We start from the raw sequence: 19,027 nt of genomic DNA, 5'->3' as shown, positions 1-19,027 counted from the left end.
TTGAGATGGATACTGTTAGCCCAGGGTCACACAGTAGCACAGATGGCAGAAGCACGATTCAAACCTGGGTGTCCTTGAACCCAGAGCATGTGATAGCACCTCTCACTTATAGGGTCATGGGAATCTGCCTTGGCATTTACACTTTGCATTCTTCTCAGCCAGGACCATATAATACTCAGCAAGGGGCACTTGGGTACTCACTGGGGCAGAGATTGTGACAGGGTGGGAGTCTCCCAGCCTCTGACCTTCATCTGCCTCATGCGGTAATTCCTTCGTCCGTCCTGTGTCACTCTCCCTTACCAGGGGCTCTGAGGGCACAGGGCTCTCACAGGCTGCACCAGTTGCCCGATTCCACCTCACACTCCAACATCTGCCCTTCCTAGACCCCCAACTCCTACCAGGCGGGATCAGCTTTCCTCTGAAAGCCCCGTGTCTGCCTCACCCGCCAGGCCCATAGGTCTACAGGGACGCCCTCCTGTTCTGCTCCCTGAGTTCTGAAGTGGAAGCCCTGTGCTGGTTACTTTGCAAAGGGAGGAAGACACTCAGGGATGCTGCTCAGGGATCTCTAAGGTGCGCCCCCCCATATATGCAAATCACTCCATCATATGCAAAGCACTTCACAATATACAAATGATTTCACAATAACACAGTCAGCATTCCTGCCTCTAGGAGCTGAGGGCTGCTGGCCACCAGCAAGGGGATGGGCAAGACCCAGCTAGAAACACCACTTGCTGCCTTCTCACTGCCCTTTCCTCTCACCTGGCCTGGAATTTCCACCATCAGACTCCCTAATGTATTGGGGGGTGGGGATGGGACTCTAGAGGATGACCATGAGCTGGGAGGGCCAAGTAGAAAGACAATGGGTGGACTAGTGTGTGGCCGTTAAAAACAGCGAATTAGGGGCTTCCCTGGTGGCGCAGTGGTTAAGAATCCACCTGCCAATTCAGGGAACGCGGGTTCGAGCCCTGGTCCGGGAAGACCCCACGTGCTGCGGAGCAACTTAAGCCCGTGCGCCACAACTACTGAGCCTGTGTGCTGCAACTACTGAAGCCTGTGTGCTCTAAGGCCCTGCGTGCCACAATTACTGAGCCCATGCACCACAACTACTGAAGCCTGCACACCTAGAGCCTGTGCTCTACAAGAGAAGCCACCGAAGTGAGAAGCCTGCACACCGCAACGAAGAGTAGCCCCCGCTCACTGCAACTAGAGAAAGCCCATGCACAACAACGAAGACCCAACGCAGCCATAAATAAATAAATAAATAGGTAAATAAATAAATAAAAAGAAGAGTTCTGGAGGAAAAAACAAACAAAGAAAACCAGTGAATTAGATCTGCCAGGGGCTTCCAAATATGGACGAGTGAGAAAAGAGAGATGCAGAAATTTTTTTTACTATAACCCACTAGTTTAAAATAATAACAAAAAGGAAACTTGTATAGGTACATGTGATTATAGGTATTAGCATATATAAGTCCATTTATAATTGTGAGTAAATAAAAAATATAGAAGATCTCACGTCAGCATGGTAACATGGATTCCATGGTGGGGGGAGAAAAAAATATAAAAGGAAAATTTGTAAAAACATGTTAAAACATGTATATGATCATAATTTATGCAATTATGTAAAAAAAGTTGTAAAAGCTTTTATATATATCATATGTAAATTAAATATATGATATATATATTAATTAACTCCCTATGCCTCAGTTTCCTCATCTGTAAAATGGATTGCTATATCAAGTAGTTGTGTAAGTTGAATGAACACAGAAAACACTTAGAACAATGCCTGGCACATGGGAAGTTCTACTTAAGGATTAGATGTTATTATTATTTACATGTGTGGACACATGTGTATAAAGAAAGTATTACAGTAATGAAAAGAACAGATAAAGACACAGGGTGGGGGCCACCCCTCTCCACTCCTCGCTGAGCACAGATGAATGTTTTCCAACACATTTATCAACTAGTTTGAAGGCCTCAGGGTCTTCCTGGGTCGTGGCACTGGGCAGACAAACCACAGCAGGGCAGGGTGAGCCTGGACACTGCTTGGCTCTGTGTGGTTGGGAGGCGTCTGGGATTGGAGGGGCTGCAGACCAATTTCTCTGATCTGGCCTTTCTCAGCAACCAGGTCTCAGCCCCCTATTTCTAGAAGGTGGGACTGCTTCTGGGCCTACTGACCAGGCGACGGCTGTGAGACCAGCACAGCCTGGCGTTGGCATTGCCGATGCTCTGACAACCCTCCCCCTCCTCTGGCGGTCAAGGGCTAGAGGCTCTGGGATGGGCACATTACTTCTGCTTCCAGAGTATGGCCTTCTGTGAGAAAGCAGGCCTTCATCTTCTCAGGGCTTTCCGTGGGGGTCTGCAGGTAGACTTGTAGAAGGGCATCTGAGGCTCAGGGTGCCCAAGGTCGCCCTGAGGAGGTGAGGCAGAGCTGAGTGCCCACCCAGGGCCCTGCTGCTTTTACTGTGGCCTCCAGCTCTGCCTCTCCAAACTGGATCTGCCCCTCTGGAACCCCTGACCCTAACGCTCTCTCAACTTGTTCTTCTCAGGGCAGCCTTAGCTCCCTCGTGAGTTCCTGGGGTGCTTTCTCCCCTGAATTTCCAGCCCTGGCCTGATGATGCCCCCGTGACTCCACAGCAGCCCCTTTCCCCCACCCTCAGCAACTCTTCCATGGGCAGCCCAGCCTCACTGCTTTCTGTCCAGCCTGTCTTTACAACCCCCTTTGTAACTCCCACCCTACCCCTGGCAGGCCTGGCCTGTTCGTCCCCTTCCGCCGTCTCTCTCTGTCGATTGAAATCCTGCCCGTTTACAAGGCCGCTCCCTCTCTGAAGCCTTCTGGGTCTGTCCAGGCCCTCAGTATCGTGTCTTTGGAGCCCTGAGCCCTGTACCCTGAACACAATGGGACTTCTTCACCCTCCCAACCCCCATTCCCGCTGTGGGCTTCTGGAAAGAAAGACAAGCTCTTGCCTATACCCTGAATAGAAGTCTGTCCAAATGAATTTAATATCTCCCTTTCCCCTCTCCTGCCTCAGGAGCACAAAGTGGGGTGAAATTCCTGTGCGCTGTGCACAGTAATCTGAGCCTTCGCAGGGCTTTATTTAATTTATGTTTATTCATAGATTTGCTTACTTGTTACCCCTTCCCCATCCCATCTCACTGCTTCCTTCTTGGGAGAATCAGAGTGTTAACAGTCCTTTTTTTCCCCTAAGAAACATAACAGACAATATTCTGTCCAGTTTGGCCTTTCTTTTTAAATAAGGAAAAAAGCTCTTTTAAGGTTTTCTTTTACGTTATTCAGTGATGTTTACAATTGTTCTCATATAGGTCCTGCATAACTCTTAATAAGTTTACTTTTAGGTATTTTACATTTTGTGGGTATTTAAAAGAACATATTTCCCATTATGTTTTAAATGTAGTGCACAGGAAGGCAAATTATTTTTATGTATCCCTTTGATACCTGGTAAGCCAACTACATTTTCTTACTGGTTCTAATCATTTCTCAGTATTACTGTTGTGTCTTTTAGGTGGGTAATCATGTCAGCTCCTAATAACAAAAGTATGAAAAGGAAGGAACCAACATTGTTTTTTATAGAGGTATGGTTTGGCTTGGTTTTGAACTTCATAGGAAGTATCTGTCTTCTGGGACTGGCTTTTTCACTCAACGATACGGGTACTCAGGTTCATTCATGATACAGGGTGAAACTGGTTCATTTGCTTGCACTACTGAACGATGTGCCACTGTGTGAGTGAATCCTCTGTAATTTATTTCCCCATTCTCTTGTCCGTGGGCATTTGGGTTATTCTCTAGATTTTTGCTGTTCAGAACAGTGCAGCTTTGAATGTTCTCGTTTCTGTCTCGGAGCACATGCCCAAGTTTCTCTTGATTTTAAGCCTAGAGGGGGATCTGCTTATAAGATAAGGCCAGATTGTTTTCCCCAGAGGCTGTAGGGAGTTGCACTCTGACTAACAACACACTGGAGATTCCGTGGCGCCACCTCTTCTCCAGCACTTGGTGCTGTCAGACTCGTTCATTTTTGCCCGTCAGACGGTATAAAATAGCATCTTATTGGGGCCTTCATTTGCATTTCCCTTATCACCAATGAGCTTGTGCATCCCTTACGCGTTCATTGGACAACTGTGTTTTCTTCTTCTGTAAAAAGGCCTGTTCACGTCTTTCATCTATTTTTCTGTTGGATTACTTGTTTTCTGTTTTTTCCCATGGATTTCCAAGAGTCCTTTATGTGTTTTTGATGTTTATCCATTGCGGGTTGTACGTGGCAGACGTCAGACGTCTCACATCTCCTCCAGTTTGTGGCTTGCATTTCACTTTCTCAAAGGTGTCTCCACTTCTCTCTTCCCTCCCACGCTTGGGCCTGGGACGCTAGTGCGCGTGTGTGTGGATGGGGGGTGTCGCGCCCCTCAGAACGCCGTGCAGAGCAACCCCACCGCTCCTCCTGTTCCTCGGGGCTTTAAGGGACCCTCGTCTCCCTCCCAGATTTGGCTGAGGCGGCCTGGATGGGAAGCCCCTGTCTGGTCTGCTTGGGGTGGGCACGCCGCAGCAGGGAGGGCCTCGCTGCGATGGTGCCCCCCCCCCCAGGAGTTATTTATCACTTCCGGCTCCTCACCTGGGGGCCGGGCGCCTCTCTGCTCCGCTGGGCAGCAGCCCGCGGCAGCTCGGGCGCTCCCTGGGGGCGGGCGGCCTCGGGGGAGGGGCGCTCCGGGCCGGCCCCTCCGGAGGCGGAGGCGGGGGCCAGGCCTGCGGCGGGGGCTGGGATGGGGGGCGGAAGCTGCCCGAGCAGATAAGGGCCGAGGTCGGTCCTGCGGTGAGACTGTGCGGGACGCTGCCTCCGCCGAGCCCGCCCCCGCACCCTCTGGTCCCAGCTCCCCGAGCCACGGTCGGCGCAGCGGCCCCCTCCCTGCAACCCGGGGCTCGGCATCCTGGGCGTTGATCCCAGAGAGCAGTGAGAGATGGTGCTCCGGCCTGCTCGTTCCGTTCCAAACCTCAGTCATCGCAGCTGGAACATGGGGGTAGGAGTCTCCAGTTACCCCCCAGGGCCGTTAGGGATGGAACAGGTGCAGGCTGGTGAAATCCCTCTGTAGATTTGGGCCTTTTGTAAAGGATGGGTACCCTGAGTTCCTCGCATTGCCCCTGCTGTACCCGCTGACTCTCCAGGCTTCATCCCCGTTGTATAGATGGGAAATTGGGGGACTTGCCTTAAGTCACAGAGCCAGCCAGCAGGAAGCAAGTGGGGAGGGGAATGGAACTCCACAATCTGGGGGCCCTCTTTAAGAAAAAGATTACAAAATCACAAATACAAATTTGCTGAGGCCTCTCCCAGGGCCTTGGAAGAGGCCCAAGTAAGTGAGAAGCGCAAGTCCAACTTCTTGGTTTCCCGGCCTCACCCTGCAGGCCCCCTGGAAGGGCTTACACCCCTCCTCCAGGAGACGGTCAGACACCAACACAGTTGCAGGGTAGGTTCAAGATAGTACAGCAGGGGCCTGGAGGAGTCCGCACTGCAGCTGGGCCCAACCCCTTGCATATGCCTAGGCAGCCCTCCGGCCAGCCCAAGCCAACAGCAAGAGCAGTCGCATTTTGGGACTGCGCCACCGCTGGGCAGGGCCAAGCCCTCGAGCACCAGCCAGTCAAAGTTTACTTGCCACTCAGGGCCTCTGACCCTGTGGGCTGGCAGTGGTAGGGAAAATTCCTAGGAAAAAAGGAAGGGGGAACCTGCCCGAGGCAGTGTAAGTGCATCTGACTTGGAGTCACATGGGACTGAGGTTTAAGCCACTGCAAGGCCATGTGACCTTGGGAAGACTCCTTCATTTGGGTGTCTTCATCTGTAAAATGGGAGTAATAATAGTACCTACTTGTCAGCGCTGTAATGAGGCTTAAATGAGGCCATGCATGACGAAGCTTGGCTTTTAGAAGCAAATTTCCCTTCTGTGACATCTCCAGGTCAGGAGAGGCATCTTTCTCTCCATATTAGGATTAAGTCACTTACCCAGGGGGTGGTCTCTTGATGGCAAAGTTGAGATTTAAACCCATGAATGTCTGGCAGCAATGCCCTGGTTCTAACCATCAGGGAACACTGCCCCCTGGGGCCTGTCTCCCCCGGGAGTTAAGTGCCACTGCTAGGTGTGCATGTCCAGGGCAGGGAGCCAAGGGCAGCCTTTGAGTCAGGAGGTTGCTCACCTTTCTGGATTTTATAATCTCTTTTGCTCTCATGGGCATCTGAGGCTGGAATTTTTCTAACTCTGGCATCCTACAACCTGGACCAGGAGAAGCAGGAGACTCTGGTGATGGAGACAGGGCAGGGGAGCTGGGAATAGGCCATGACCATGAGCCTGGGCAGCAGTGGCATCCCAAAGGACTCAAAGTCTTCTTCCAAACAAAGAGGCGCTGCTTTGCCTCATGGTTTGCATAGGATTTCTCCTGGGTTGGTGGACAAGAGAACTGAGTTCTCAGCTCAGAGCTGCCCCTCTCTAGCCAGCTGACCCCACACCAGTCACTCCTCCCCTCTGAGCCTCGGTTTCCTCGTCTGTGAAATGGGGATAAGAATACCTGCAGCTGCGAGGATTACAATATGTTGCGTACGTAGAGTGCCTAGTAAATGTTACTAGTTGTTAAAACAGGCGGTCTGAGGATGGAAGAGGGTGTCTTGGGAGGGCAGGAAGTATGCAAGCAGAAGTGGGGAGTCCTGCCAGGGCAGGAGTTTGGGCTTCTAAGGTCTCTGTCTCACAGATGGAGTGCCTTGGGGTAGGGCTGGGAACCCCAGCGCCGGTACTCTCCCAGATCAGGACAGGTCAGAGAGAGGTCAGGGGCTCTGGGGGTGCAGAGAAGAGCAGGGAGCAAAGGTTCTCAAGCAGGTGAAAGGGAAAGGAGGGAGGAAGTGGGGGCTTCTGGGAGGAGACTGGAGTGGCGGTCGCTGTGTGATGCCGGCCACACAATCACCCCGAGGCCCCGTTCCATGACCTCCTTTGTCCCTCATTGCAGACTTTCAAATTAGGCATTTCCCACATGGGGAAACCGAGGCTCAGAGAGGTGAGATCACTTGCCCAGGGCCACACACTGCAGGCTCCCCAATCTGTCTGGCTCTGCAGCCTGGACTCCAACAGTCACAGCCACTTTCTTATCTCATCTGCCTGACAAGGTTGTGAGTGAAGCAGCGTGATCTCAGAGGCTCAAAAGGATCCCAGACCCTGCCGCTGTTTCCCAGGAGCCCCAAGCTCTAGGCTGGCAGCTGTGCAGGAGACATCACCAGGAGACCCGGGACAGGGGCCCAGGAGGATTTGCTCACGGTGAGAGCAGAGAGCCCTGGAGTAAGGGAGCAAGCACGCCATCTCAGGGCGGTTCAAGTAGAGGCATCCTGTGTCTCCCCAGCAGCTGGGAATCTGGAGGCATGACTCATAATGGGGCCAAAGCTAGCCAAAATTTTTATGAAATTCCTTCTTTTTATCTTAAAAATTCATACAGATTTGTACCCTTTTAAATATGTGGGCTTCCCCCTCCCCTTTTCTTAAAATAAGTTTCCACTCTCAGTCTCTATCTGAGTGGACACTCCAGGAAGACATGGTGCCTCCACTGGCTGTGTGTATCTGTTGCCTGCACCGTGGACCCCATGCCCTGGGCCTCTGGTTTGGTTTGCGAAAGTGCAGGGACAGAGTTGAGGTCAAGGCCCTGCCTGTTTTCGGTCTAGGGCCCTCCCCACCTCTGCTCCACGCTCCTGCCTCTTGCTTTGGCTCTCCCATCTCCTCTCACAGAGGTTTGTCCATCCCAGTCCAACTCTCCCACTGGGTGTTCTCAGAATGTCTCACCCCCCTCTTCATGCCCTGAGGGTCCTTGTCCGGAGGGACACTACCCGTCTTCAGCCCTCTCTGCTGGCCAGTCTGACCCTTCACCTCCCCGGAGGAGTACTCGACTTGGGGAAGTTCCATGCCCATTTGGAAGAAACGGAGGTGCAGAGCTGAGAGATGCTGGACCTCCAGGGTGCACAATGAGAAGGGCTGTTGGATGCCCACCGGGATCTCTGGGCAGGTGGGGTGCCTCAGCCTGGGGAGAGGGCACCAGATCTGGGCCCCAGCCAGGGATGCAGGAGGGAGGAGGGAAGGCCATGGGGTGCCGGGGGCTGCCGCCTGGCAGGTCCCTGTGCCCAGGGTAGGGAAGTTTCTTATTTCTCCTGCTCCGACTTCCCCCTTTGATTTATTATAGCCATGAAATGCTCTGCTCTCTTCTCTTTTCCTTGCTGTCCCCGGGGCTGGAGGAGCACAGGCCTCCCAGTCATGGGGCCTTGGCCTTGTTGGACTCCCATCTCCTTCCAAAGGTTGAGCCTGGGGGGCCCAGAAGTGAGAGGTGAGTCAGGGCAGGCAGGGTGGGACGAGGAGGGGCCCCGACCCCCTAAAGGCTAGCCTGGGCAGGACCGCAGGGGCCGGCACAGTCTCGGTTGGGAAGGTCTGGGGCCGGGCAGAGGCTGTGGCAGGTGTGGACTTGACAGCAGACAGCTCCCTGGGGTTGTGGAGGTGGCAGGCTCTGGGCCAATGGCCTCTCCAGTCCTGGCAGGTCTGAGGGCTGCGCACAGAGTCCTCGAACGCTACCCACCAGGTCAGAGAAATGGCTTCTCTGCAACCCCTGACGCCATCTTCAGATTTAATGGTGGCCAGAGCAGGCCTGGCCCAGGTGCATCTGGGGACGGGGCTGACAACCCAAAGGAAGGCTTGAGGCCCCCGTGCCCAGACCTGGGGCTCCTCAAGACCACCGCTGGACCTCACCCCGTGGCCTAGTCCAGGCAGGTGAGGGCTGGAGTCTGTCTGTCCGGCCCCTTGGCGGACCTGGCGGCCAGAGCGTTCCTGGCCGCTGCTGTGCAGCGCCTGTGGTAACGGGGCTGTTGGCGTTTTGCAATGGCCGGGGGTGGGGAGGCTGCACACACATGCTTCCTGTGGTGACTGGGCGCTTCCTGTTTTCTCAGGCGCCGGACTTGCTACTGCCGATGTGGAAACAGGGGCAGCTGCAGCCCGGGTGGCTCCAGGTCGGGCGCCCCGACCCTGCCCAGAGGGGCCTAAGTGGGCCCATCACCCCAGGCCCCGACCCAGGGCAGTGGATGGCCCGAGTTAACCCCCCACTGCAGGCCCCCATCCTTCCTGTCCCCAACAGCTTCCGCCAAGAGGAAGGGGCCAGGCAGGGCTACCGCTCAAGGCTGAGCAGGTGGTCTAGGAGGTCAGAGGTCCAAGGGTGGGAGCTCTGGTCTCAGCTCTGTCCTTTGCTCACTGAGTGCCTTTGGCCATCCCTGACCTGATCCAGGCCTTGATTTCCTCTTTTATGTGGTGATCATGGCACCCATCATCTAAAATCCCTCACCCATTTCTGCCCCAGTTCTGACCTCCCTTGATTTTTCCATCCCAACAGCCTCAGCTTTGGGGGCAGGGTGAGCACTGAGGCTGGGACCCTCAGAGGGGGGCTTGGCATAGGTCTTGACAGAGAGGGGCTTGGAGAGACTGGGGAGAGGGAAAGGCACGCCAGGTGGGGGAACCAGACTTAGAAGAAGGCATGGAGGTGGGAAGGCCGGGACTGGGTTTGGGAGATGGGGTGTTGATGGGACAGACGGAGAGTGGTAGGCAACAAGGTTGATCTGGAAGGATTCAAAGCAGGAGAAAGATTTTAGGATCCTCTTTATTCCTGAAAACGTTAGGAAAGTGTCTGATACCCCCTCACATTCTTCCTCAGAAGAAAGGCAAGGGGGGTGGGGGGCAGGGCCAGCCCTTCCCAGCCATTCACCAAGGAGATGGGTGCCCATGTGTTGTGGTGCAAGGGCCTCAGGAGGGATCTGAACCTTTCTCCAGGTGTCAGGTGCCTGGAGTTCCACCATCAGGGCCAGGCCTTAGGATTTGGCATTGCCCTGTTCCCGAACATGTTTTGTTTTGTTTTTAAGCTGCTATTGCAAGAAGGGGAGGGGAGATGACTTGGCTTCTTGTTGAGTTTGTGGACAGCATCTGACCTCTGGAAGAAGAGTTTCTTTGCAGGAAGGCCAAGGCCTGAGCCTGCTGGGGACTGACCAGTCCACGGACCCAGTTCAGCCACACGCTTGGCCCAGGAGGTTCTGAGGTGCCCACTTCACAAGTGGCCCCTCCTAAATCTCTAGGCCTTCCCATCATGGACAGCCAAGGGCTGGTTCCAGCCAAGGAGGCCTTGAGGAGCCCGAGACCCTGAGGCCCAGCCTGAGGGGCCATCAGGCCAGCCTGGCCCCCACCATCCTGTCCCCTGCCTCGGTGCCTTGGGTCAGCCTAAGTGCTGAGTTGGCGGCTCAGCAGCTGCTTCTGCCCACGGAGGCCCAGTTATAAATAAGCCCAATGTGGCCAAGTCATCAAGTTCTGTCCCAGCTGCATTACCTCAGTGACCACAGGTTGGGCTGCCCAGAACCAGGCCCACCAGAACCTGCCTGCCCAGGCCAAAGGCTGGGCCAGCCTTGATGCCTGCAGGGGTCCTCAAATCCAGGGTTGGGGTGTCTGCAGCTACTCAGACCTGGACCGCCCTGGACACGGGCCACGGAAGGGGCAGGGCCCATCCCGCCTGCCCAGAGCCAGCTATTTACAAACCGAAACCGGGAGAAGTGAAGCGGCTGCGGCCAAAGTGGCTCCAGGCCCCCAGCCCCCAGTCCCGCTCCATCCCCGGCAGGCCCATCCCCCCTCCTCATGGCTTCCTCTTTCCTTCCCCACACAGCTCCCCGACCTCCCACTGCCCGGCCAGGTCTCTCTGGACAACCTGCCAGTACTTCATGGTGACCCCCGGCCCCATGGCCACTTGCCTGGGGGGGATCCCTTCTACTACTCACCCCCAAGACCCCATCAGTCTGGGCTCCTAGTAGCAGCCTCCTCCCACCCGGGCCCAGCCCACCGTGGCCTGCCCAAAGCACATTCCCACAGTTCTCAGTTCCCCTTCGTGGCTGGAAAAGCTCCAGCACCAATGGCCACCGTGGCGCTGCCCGGCCCTGCCTGAGCGTAGCTTCTCCAGGGGACCTTGACCTTCAAGGGGGCGCCAAGTAATCTGGGGAGCTGTGGTGGATTTTGGGGCACCTGGGGCCTTAAGGGGGCACGTTTCTGAGCAGGAGGCTCCAGCCATCACTCTCTTTGAGTTCGGTTTCGGCCCACTCATCCGGCTGGCGTGGGTCACAGGCCCTTGTGCAGGTCAGAATTGAGCTCAGACAGACGGACACTGGGCCCGAGACCATGGCACACGCTGCTTAGGAAGTGGCAGGCAGGATGGTGCCGTAGCAGGGGCCTGTTCCAGGGAGAGACAACAGACAACATAAGTAATACTCACTTCTAATAATAGACGAACTCCCTCACGATGGTGCAGAGGATGGCAGTTCTTTCTGTCCCCCGAACAAGCCTGTCCCATTATCTCCATCATAAATGGACATGGGCTCACAGGGGAAGTCACGTGTCCCAGGCTACACAGCTAGAAAGTGTCTGGACCGAGATTCAAGATTTCCTGACATCCAGTCCCCTTCTGTCTCCGTCTGACTGCCCCTTGCTCCATCTTGTCCCTCAGTCTCCTGCCCGGGAGGACAGGAGTTTCCCAGCACTGTGACAAGGCAGGAGCGGGGCTGGCCCGAAGCTTGAGGGGGAAGCAGGCCTTGGACAGCAGAGTTACCAGATGGGGTTCGTCAGTGCCCAGTGCCACCTTCCCTGCCCCATTCCTTGCCTCCCACTAAGTCCCAGCTGAGGCACAGCCCTAGCCCCCCTCAGCCGCAGTCAGCTGGCTGCCTTTCACCTAACTTCTCTGAGCCTCAGAATCCTCTTCTGTGACTTGTCATCCCACAAACACAGAGCACCTACTCGATGCCAGCCCTAGGCTGGGTGCAAGAAATCTCTAGAACTAGGCTATGGCCCCTGTTCACAGTCGTGTGGAGAAGGCAGATGAGTTACAAGATCCTGAGTACTCCAAGAAGGAAACTGCAGCTGTGAGACACCAAGAACAAGTGATGAGTCCTTCCTGGGGTGAGGAGGGTGCCATTGGGGTGGGATAGGAAAGAGTTCCCCAGCAAAAGCCGGGGGACTGGCTCTCCATGCTGAGTCACACCCCTGTGCCTTGGCTCTGGTAGTTACCACGGTCCGAGTCAAGTGCCCTTCTTCCCTCTGGGCCCGATAAACTCCTATCCATCTGTCAGGACCCATGGACACACCACAGCATGACCAGGCCTGGTCTGGCCTGATGGCTCCCCACCTCCCTCTTCCCACGCAGGACCTGAGCACACCCGGAGGTCAGGCCTCCTCAGTCACTATGCCTTCACCAGCCCCACCCAGGCAGGCATCTGCTCCCGGGCTCAAGCCCCCACCGTCCTCTGCTCCGAAAAGCACCGTTTCCCTTTTCTGGGTGACCACACGCCATACACAGGGAATTTCCATCTCAGCCTGTGGAGCCTCTGATTCACTCAGGCTCACTCAGGACTCCTTCCGGGTCCATGCCTCCTACTTCTGCACCTTGGGCTGCCCCTCACACCCACCCGGGACCCCTAGGCAGCTTCAAACTAATCTTGGCCTCCACAACCTGGAAATCAAGTCAGCTCCTCACTCACCGGCCCCCTCAGGGCCCTCCCACTCCCATCCTATGCACAGAGACCCCTGCTCCTGGCACACACGCTGGGGTAGCTTTGGGCTGAGAGCACAGGCTTTGGAGTAAGATAAGCCTGGTCCAACCCTGATTTTGGCCCTTTCTGCTTTGTGACCTGGAGCAGTTTAAGTATATGCTCTGAGCCCCATTTCTCATCTATAAAATTGAGGTGATTCCTGTCCCATAGCTTTGTTGTAAAGATCCAGTGTGCTGGGCCCATGATGGGAGCTCAATAATGATTACTTTTCCTTCTTTGAAAAGGCCCCCTCATCCTATCACAAGGTCCCTACTCCAGACCTGGGCCCCCTTTCTCTGGCTGGCTTTCCCCTCCCGAGAGCTGGTTGCTCAGGCAGGGAGAAGGAGAGAAGTATGGGCAGAGCAAAGGAGGGCGAGATGCTGCTGTCTCAAGGCTCTCCTCCGCCAGCTTCTCGACTCCTCACATTTCTCAGTTTTTCCAAGGAGGCTTTGGAGAGGCCAGGAGGCAGGAGCTCCAAGGAGCTGAGGGCTGCAGAGCTCCTGAGCTCTCGGGGACAGGGTCGAGCCTTCCTCCTCCCGAGGAATGCTGGGTGTGCACGTCACACACGAACATCTCACGTGTGGGCTCCTCTAATTCTCACGGCCCGGTGAGGTGCGTCCTGTTATTGCCCCCATTTTACAGATGAGGACACCGAGGCTCTGAGAAGTGACTTGCCCTCAGCCACGCAGCAAACAAAGGGCAGGGGTAGGATCCGAGTCAAGGTCTCTGGAGCCATACTCCTAAACTCCACAAGGCTCAGTAAGCATTTGTGGAGGCCGACGAGGGAAACGTGGACTAACTGAAACCCTACTGTATACAAAGGGAAGACTGACACAGATTGTCTCTTTCTGCCCTCTGTACAATGCTGCGGTCTGGGTCTCGTTGGCCCCTCTACAGAACTGAGGCATCTGAGCTTCGGGGAGGGGAAGGAGCTTGCCCAGAGGTCACACAGCCAATCGTAAGGAAGGATCCAGGGGTACCCAGATAGAAGAGGACGGTGTCAGGGGCTTCACAGAAGAGGGGGCCTGGAGGGGGAAAGTGGCTCCTGTCCTCAGTGAGTGAGCCGGCAGTGGGGGGGGGTGATGCCCGTGGTGAGCAGGAGGAAGTCGCTGTGGGTGGCGGTGGGTTTGAGGTGCCGGAGGCTGAGTGATGTGGCCGGGAGGTGAGCTCCCCGTCTGCAGGTCTGGTCAGCAGGAGACAAGGGTCTGGTGGGGGGGGGGGCAGCAATGGGATTCAGGGCACGCAGGAGGTCAGGCCGTTCTGGAAATCTGTGCCTACTGGCCACTGGGGCTGGGGAGTGGGGGGCAGGAGCTGGCGCAGAGTGCAAGGAGGGACTCAGCAAGGCTGGGGAGAGGTGGAGGTGAACAGGGAAGGGAGGATCTGGGGAGACAGCCTGGAGGAGGCGAGCCGTCAAAAATGGAGGGAGGTCTTAGGGTGTGGGAGCGGGTGGGACTGTGAGCAAAGGCCGTGAGACATTGAGAAAGAGGTTCTGGGAATGTTGAGTAGTGTCTTCTGGCTGGGGGTGGGGGTGGGGCTGGTCCACTTGGGGTGGCGGAGGGTGGAAATGCTGGCCGGACTCCTGGGTGCTGGGGGCTCCAGCACAGACCTCAGAGCTTTGAACTTCAGCCTGTGTACAAGCCAGAGCCAAGGGCAATTTTTAGGTGGGGAAACACCCATGGGAGAAACTCGAGATAGAGGCAGCAGCGGAAGCCCATGTCCCAGGGCCACTCAGAGTGGCAGTTACCTCCCACCCACTGGCCAGCTGTGTGTGTCCTTGGGCAGCCCCCTCTCCAGCTGAGCCACGTGACCTTTGCCATTAAAATGGCACTGATGGTAAATTCACAGGGTCATGGGAGGTGGGGTGAGTTAATGCTGGTTGACTGCATCACCTCAGCCGATGCTGGGCCTTTCGCCTTGCCTCGTCCTGGCTCGCGGCACTTGGTGAGAGCCTGCGGTGGATACCACCGGGGTCTCCAGCAGACCTGGTTTAAGGCTCGCCTGTCCCTCGATTGGCTGAATCATGGGCCCCTTCCGATCCTCGGTTTCCTTAACTGTACCACAGGGATGATAACGGCCCCAACTTCAGATCTGAATAAGAAAATGAACTCTGCAGTGGTGGTCCTGTTTTCCCGGAATCAAAACCAAATTCCACACAACACACAACGTCCCCCAGCGCCCTACCTGACCAGACCCTCACCTCCCTCACCTCCTACCACTGGCTCTTTTCACACTGGCCCCTTGCTGGTTCCCCTGCCTAGAGCTCTTCTCCCAGGTGTCTGCTTGGCTGGCTCCTTCACTTGTTCCCAGGGTTTGTTCAGGTGTCCCCTTCCTGCCCTTCCTGCCCTCTTCACTCTGCACACGGCCCCCCCTTCCCCAGCTGGCTCATCCTCTTTCGTATAGCGTTTGCCGCCTTCTCACCTACTCTGCATATCCCCTGCCTTCCCTGCTCCAGAACAAGCCCCAGGAGGACAGGGATTTTTGCCTGTTTTGTCACCTGGCCCGTAGAGGCCCTGAGCAAATATTTGTTGGATGTCCTAATGCACTAAAGAGCCAGCCCAGCGCTCTGACCAGAGCTCAAGGAGCTCGGAGGGGCCCAAGGAGCCTCTCCCAGTGTCTCAACTGTGAGAGGAAGTTGCAAGACGGCCATTTCTGTACACGGGCTCAGCTTTTTTTGGTCAACTTGCCCAGCTCGTGCTCTGAGGCCTGAGTTTTCCCACACGTCCCGTCAAGCCCCATGGGGACCGGTGGCTAGGAAGCGGGGGTGAGGGGGATGCTGTTCCCTCCTCTTCGAGCTCTTTGGGCTGAGGTTGAGGGGTCTGTGTGTGGAGGGGTCATGTCCCCCAGGTGGACACAGCTTCGAGGACACAGTGCCCATGTTTCCTGTTGCCCATCTACCCTGTGACTGCAATAGCACCCAGCCTACCCCATCAGCCACCCAGCCCAGTGGGGGCAAAGGGCACCTGGTGCTCCACCACCCAGGCCTGCCTGACCTCCCTGTCACTCTGCAGGGCCAGCCCTACATGGTCACCCACTCGTCCAGTGGGATGGGGAACAACACTGTCATGTGCTGCTGGTAGGAGGGTAAAGTCGATACAACTTTTATCCAGGGCAACGTGACAATATCTCTATATTTATCTACCTATCTACTTCAAAGTTTCAAATGCTGTACAGGACTTCCCTGGTGGCACAGTGGTTAAGAATCCGCCTGTCAATGCAGGGGACATGGGTTCGAGCCCTGGTCCGGGAAGATCCCACATGCCGCGGAGCAGCTAAGCCCATGCGCCACAACTACTGAACCTGTGAGCCACAACTACTGAAACCCGTGCGCCTAGAGCCCGTGCTTGGCAACAGGAGAAGCCACCGCCATGCGAAGCCCGTGCACCGGAACGAAGAGTAGCCCCTGCTCGCCGAAACTAGAGAAAGCCTGAGTGCAGCAATGAAGACCCAGTGCAGCCAAAAATAAATAAATAAAATTTTAAAAATGCAGTACACAAAACTAATACAGTATTATATGCCATTTATACCTCAATTTTTAAAACTATGTCTCCTTTGACATTAAAAGAGGTGAGTCAAAAATTTCTGTGACCCGGCTCAGCCAAATAAATGAATAAATAATTTTAAAAATTCTGTGTGTACTTCAATAAAAAAATAAAATTTTTAAAATTAAAAAAGTTTCCTGCACCTACATTAGAGCATCTAAATAATTATCTGGTCTCTTTCCCAATGAGTTAAGATCGAAAGCTATGCCATTTTCTTTTTTTTTTCCTCTGTGTATTTGTGCTTTTTTTGAATTTTATTTATTTATTTTTTATACAGCACGTTCTTATTAGTTATCTATTTTACACATATTGGTGTATATATGTCAATCCCAATCTCCCAATTCATCCGCCATTCTCCATATTACTTATAATTGAAGAATTTTTTATTTCTATTTTAGGTAACTTCTGATCCTATTCATTAGTGTCTACAGGGAGGTGCACAAGGTTTTTGACTCAGCCTGCATTTGGTTGTGGTGATTTTCTTTTCACTATCACTCTCTTAATAGTCAAAATTAGACTTGGAAAATTAAATATAGAGAAAGAATTTATAGCATTTTACTTTCTTTCCCTTTGAACATTTACTTCTGCAGAAGTAGGACTTTCTCCTACATAGTTTTCATTTAAGGCGGAAAAATATATTTTGTTCTTTACTGTTGCAGGATGTTTTCTAGAAGCAAGCAAACGTGAAAGCATGAGAACTGCCACCTGGAGCCAGCACTACAGTCCATCCAGCCCAGCAAACGACCTTTAACTCAAATCTTCCCCCAACTATTCCAGTGGACACTCCCCTCTAGTGTCCCTGGAAAAAAAAAAAAAAACACAAAACCACTGCTCTTTGACCCAGTATTTCAACTTTGGGGAATTTATCCTAGACATACACTTGCATATGTGTAAGTTAACAAATTTTATCTATTGCAGTATTATTTGTAATAGCAAAAGACTGGAAACAACCTGAATGTCCATCAGTAAGAGACTGGTTAAGTAACTTTTTAAACAATGGAATACTATACAGCAATGAAAACAGACTGTGACTACATGCAACAACATAGTGAGAAAGAAGAAGTGGGATACAAAAGAACATTTACACTATGATTCTCTTTGTATAAAGATTAAAATCTGTTAAGGTAAAAACTAAACTATATTGTTAAAGGTGTTTACATAAGTTGGAAAACTATAAAGAAAATGAGGACATAATTACTGAAAAAGTTAAGATAGTGTTACTTCTAGAGAGAGGGAAGGGATTTGGGGGATACTTCTGTAGCGCTGGCAACGTTTTATTTTTTGACCTGGTTGGTGGTTACATAAGTGTTCACTTTATAATTATTTTTTAAACTGTACATAAGTGGTTCATTCAGTCTTTTGTATGAATGAGGTCTCTCATGATGTTAAACTATCACAGTCCATCCAAACAGTGGAATACTATATAGTCATTAAAAAGAACAAAACAGCTCTATATGCATGGACATGGGATGGATTTAGGGGGAAAAAACAACCAAAGCGAAGTGCAATGTGTTTAGTATGCTACTTTCTGGGTGAAATTTAAAAAAGACTATGTCTGCCTCTATGTCTTTGTCTGCTTAGACTATCTCTAGAAAAATACCCAAGAATCAGGTAACAGGGAACTGGACAGTTGTTTCCCTTTTTGTACCTTATGGATTTCATACCATGTGTATATATTACCTATTCAAAAAATAAAGTAATTTAAAAAACTGTTTCACTTCTCATTCCCTGGAACACCTAAGATTTTTGGTCTGAAACCAATTTCTTGCCCACGAGAAATGCGAACCACAAGCCAACTTGATGCTCCTGGGGACCTCCAGCAAGTTGGGGACCCTCTCTGGTCCCGTTTCCTCTGCTGCAGAAGGAGGCCAGGCCTGTGCTCCCCTGAGGTCCTGTCGCTACCCAGTCCCTGCTGTCCTGTCTCCTCTCCCCTCCCTTAACCTCCCCTCCCACCACCCCCGCCCCATTCGCTCTTTCATTGCCTCACTTCTCTCTACTCCCTTCTTTGACTCTTTCTCCTTTTATTTTCCTTTCTATTCCTCTCCAGTTCTGGCTGCCTTTCCCCTCTCTGCCCTTCCTTGCTCTCCCCATATTTGGCTTCTCTTCCTCTGCCTCTTTCCCCTGCCCTAGGATCCAGCCCTTCCTAGAGCCCCAGAAAGCAGGTTCATGCCCCAGCTCTCCACTCACAGGTTGTGTGACCCTGGGCGAGTCACTGACCTCTTGGGCCTCAGTGTAACAGACGGTTGTCCTGGTTACGTGAGATCACAAGGGTGGAAGCACTCAGCACAGTGCTGGGCACTCAGAAAATAATTTCCCCCCCTTTTAAAAAATTTTTTAATTTTTAAAATGTTTTATTTTTGGCTGTGTTGGGTCTTCGTTGCTGCGCGTGGGTTTTCTCTAGTTGTGGTGAGCAGGGGTTACTCTTCATTGCGGTGCGCAGGCTTCTCAATGCAGTGCAGAGCATGGGCTCTAGGTGTGCGGACTTCTGGAGTTGTGGCACACAGGCTCAGTAGTTGTGGTGCACAGGCCTAGCTGATCTACGGCATGTGGGATCTTCCCGGACCAGGGCTCGAACCCGTGTCCCCTGCATTGGCAGGCAGATTCTTAACCACTGTGCCACCAGGGAAGTCCCTGTTGCCCCTTTTTAAGGAGCTGTTAGCCCTGGGGTTGTGGATTTTCAAACCTTCTCGGCTCTGCTCAGAATTGCTTAGAATCTGAGTCCTACTATTCCAAAGGCTTAGGATAACATCAGGTCCCTAGGAATTGGAACCTCGGGAAGAGGCCTCTGGTGTACTTTGGGAGGAGGGACAGTGGGAGGAAGGATGGGAAGGACTTGCTGTGTGAATGGACACAGGATGCTGGAGCTGCA

General features: G+C 53.3%; 2 long non-coding RNA genes across 3 annotated transcripts; both read left to right on the top strand.

Moving 5' to 3' along the window:
* The first annotated feature begins 4,771 nt into the window (after nt 1–4,771).
* Nucleotides 4,772–17,870, top strand: LOC141279389 (uncharacterized). The gene is made up of 3 exons (XR_012333531.1): nt 4,772–5,027; nt 7,151–7,298; nt 16,818–17,870. It is a non-coding gene; the product is annotated as an uncharacterized lncRNA (long non-coding RNA).
* Nucleotides 7,407–16,243, top strand: LOC109552242 (uncharacterized). Of its 2 annotated transcripts, none has more exons than XR_012333530.1 (3): nt 7,407–8,034; nt 8,209–8,349; nt 15,774–16,243. It is a non-coding gene; the product is annotated as an uncharacterized lncRNA (long non-coding RNA). The 2 variants fall into 2 exon arrangements; XR_004527628.2 differs by having other exon boundaries at nt 7,438–8,034; nt 15,837–16,243.
* Nucleotides 17,871–19,027: the final 1,157 nt, after the last annotated feature.

This window comes from Tursiops truncatus, chromosome 8 (genome assembly GCF_011762595.2).
Source record: "Tursiops truncatus isolate mTurTru1 chromosome 8, mTurTru1.mat.Y, whole genome shotgun sequence".
Taxonomy (NCBI): domain Eukaryota; kingdom Metazoa; phylum Chordata; class Mammalia; order Artiodactyla; family Delphinidae; genus Tursiops; species Tursiops truncatus.
The sequence above is the reverse complement of the archived record's forward strand: the minus strand, read 5'-3'. Positions and strand labels throughout refer to the sequence as shown.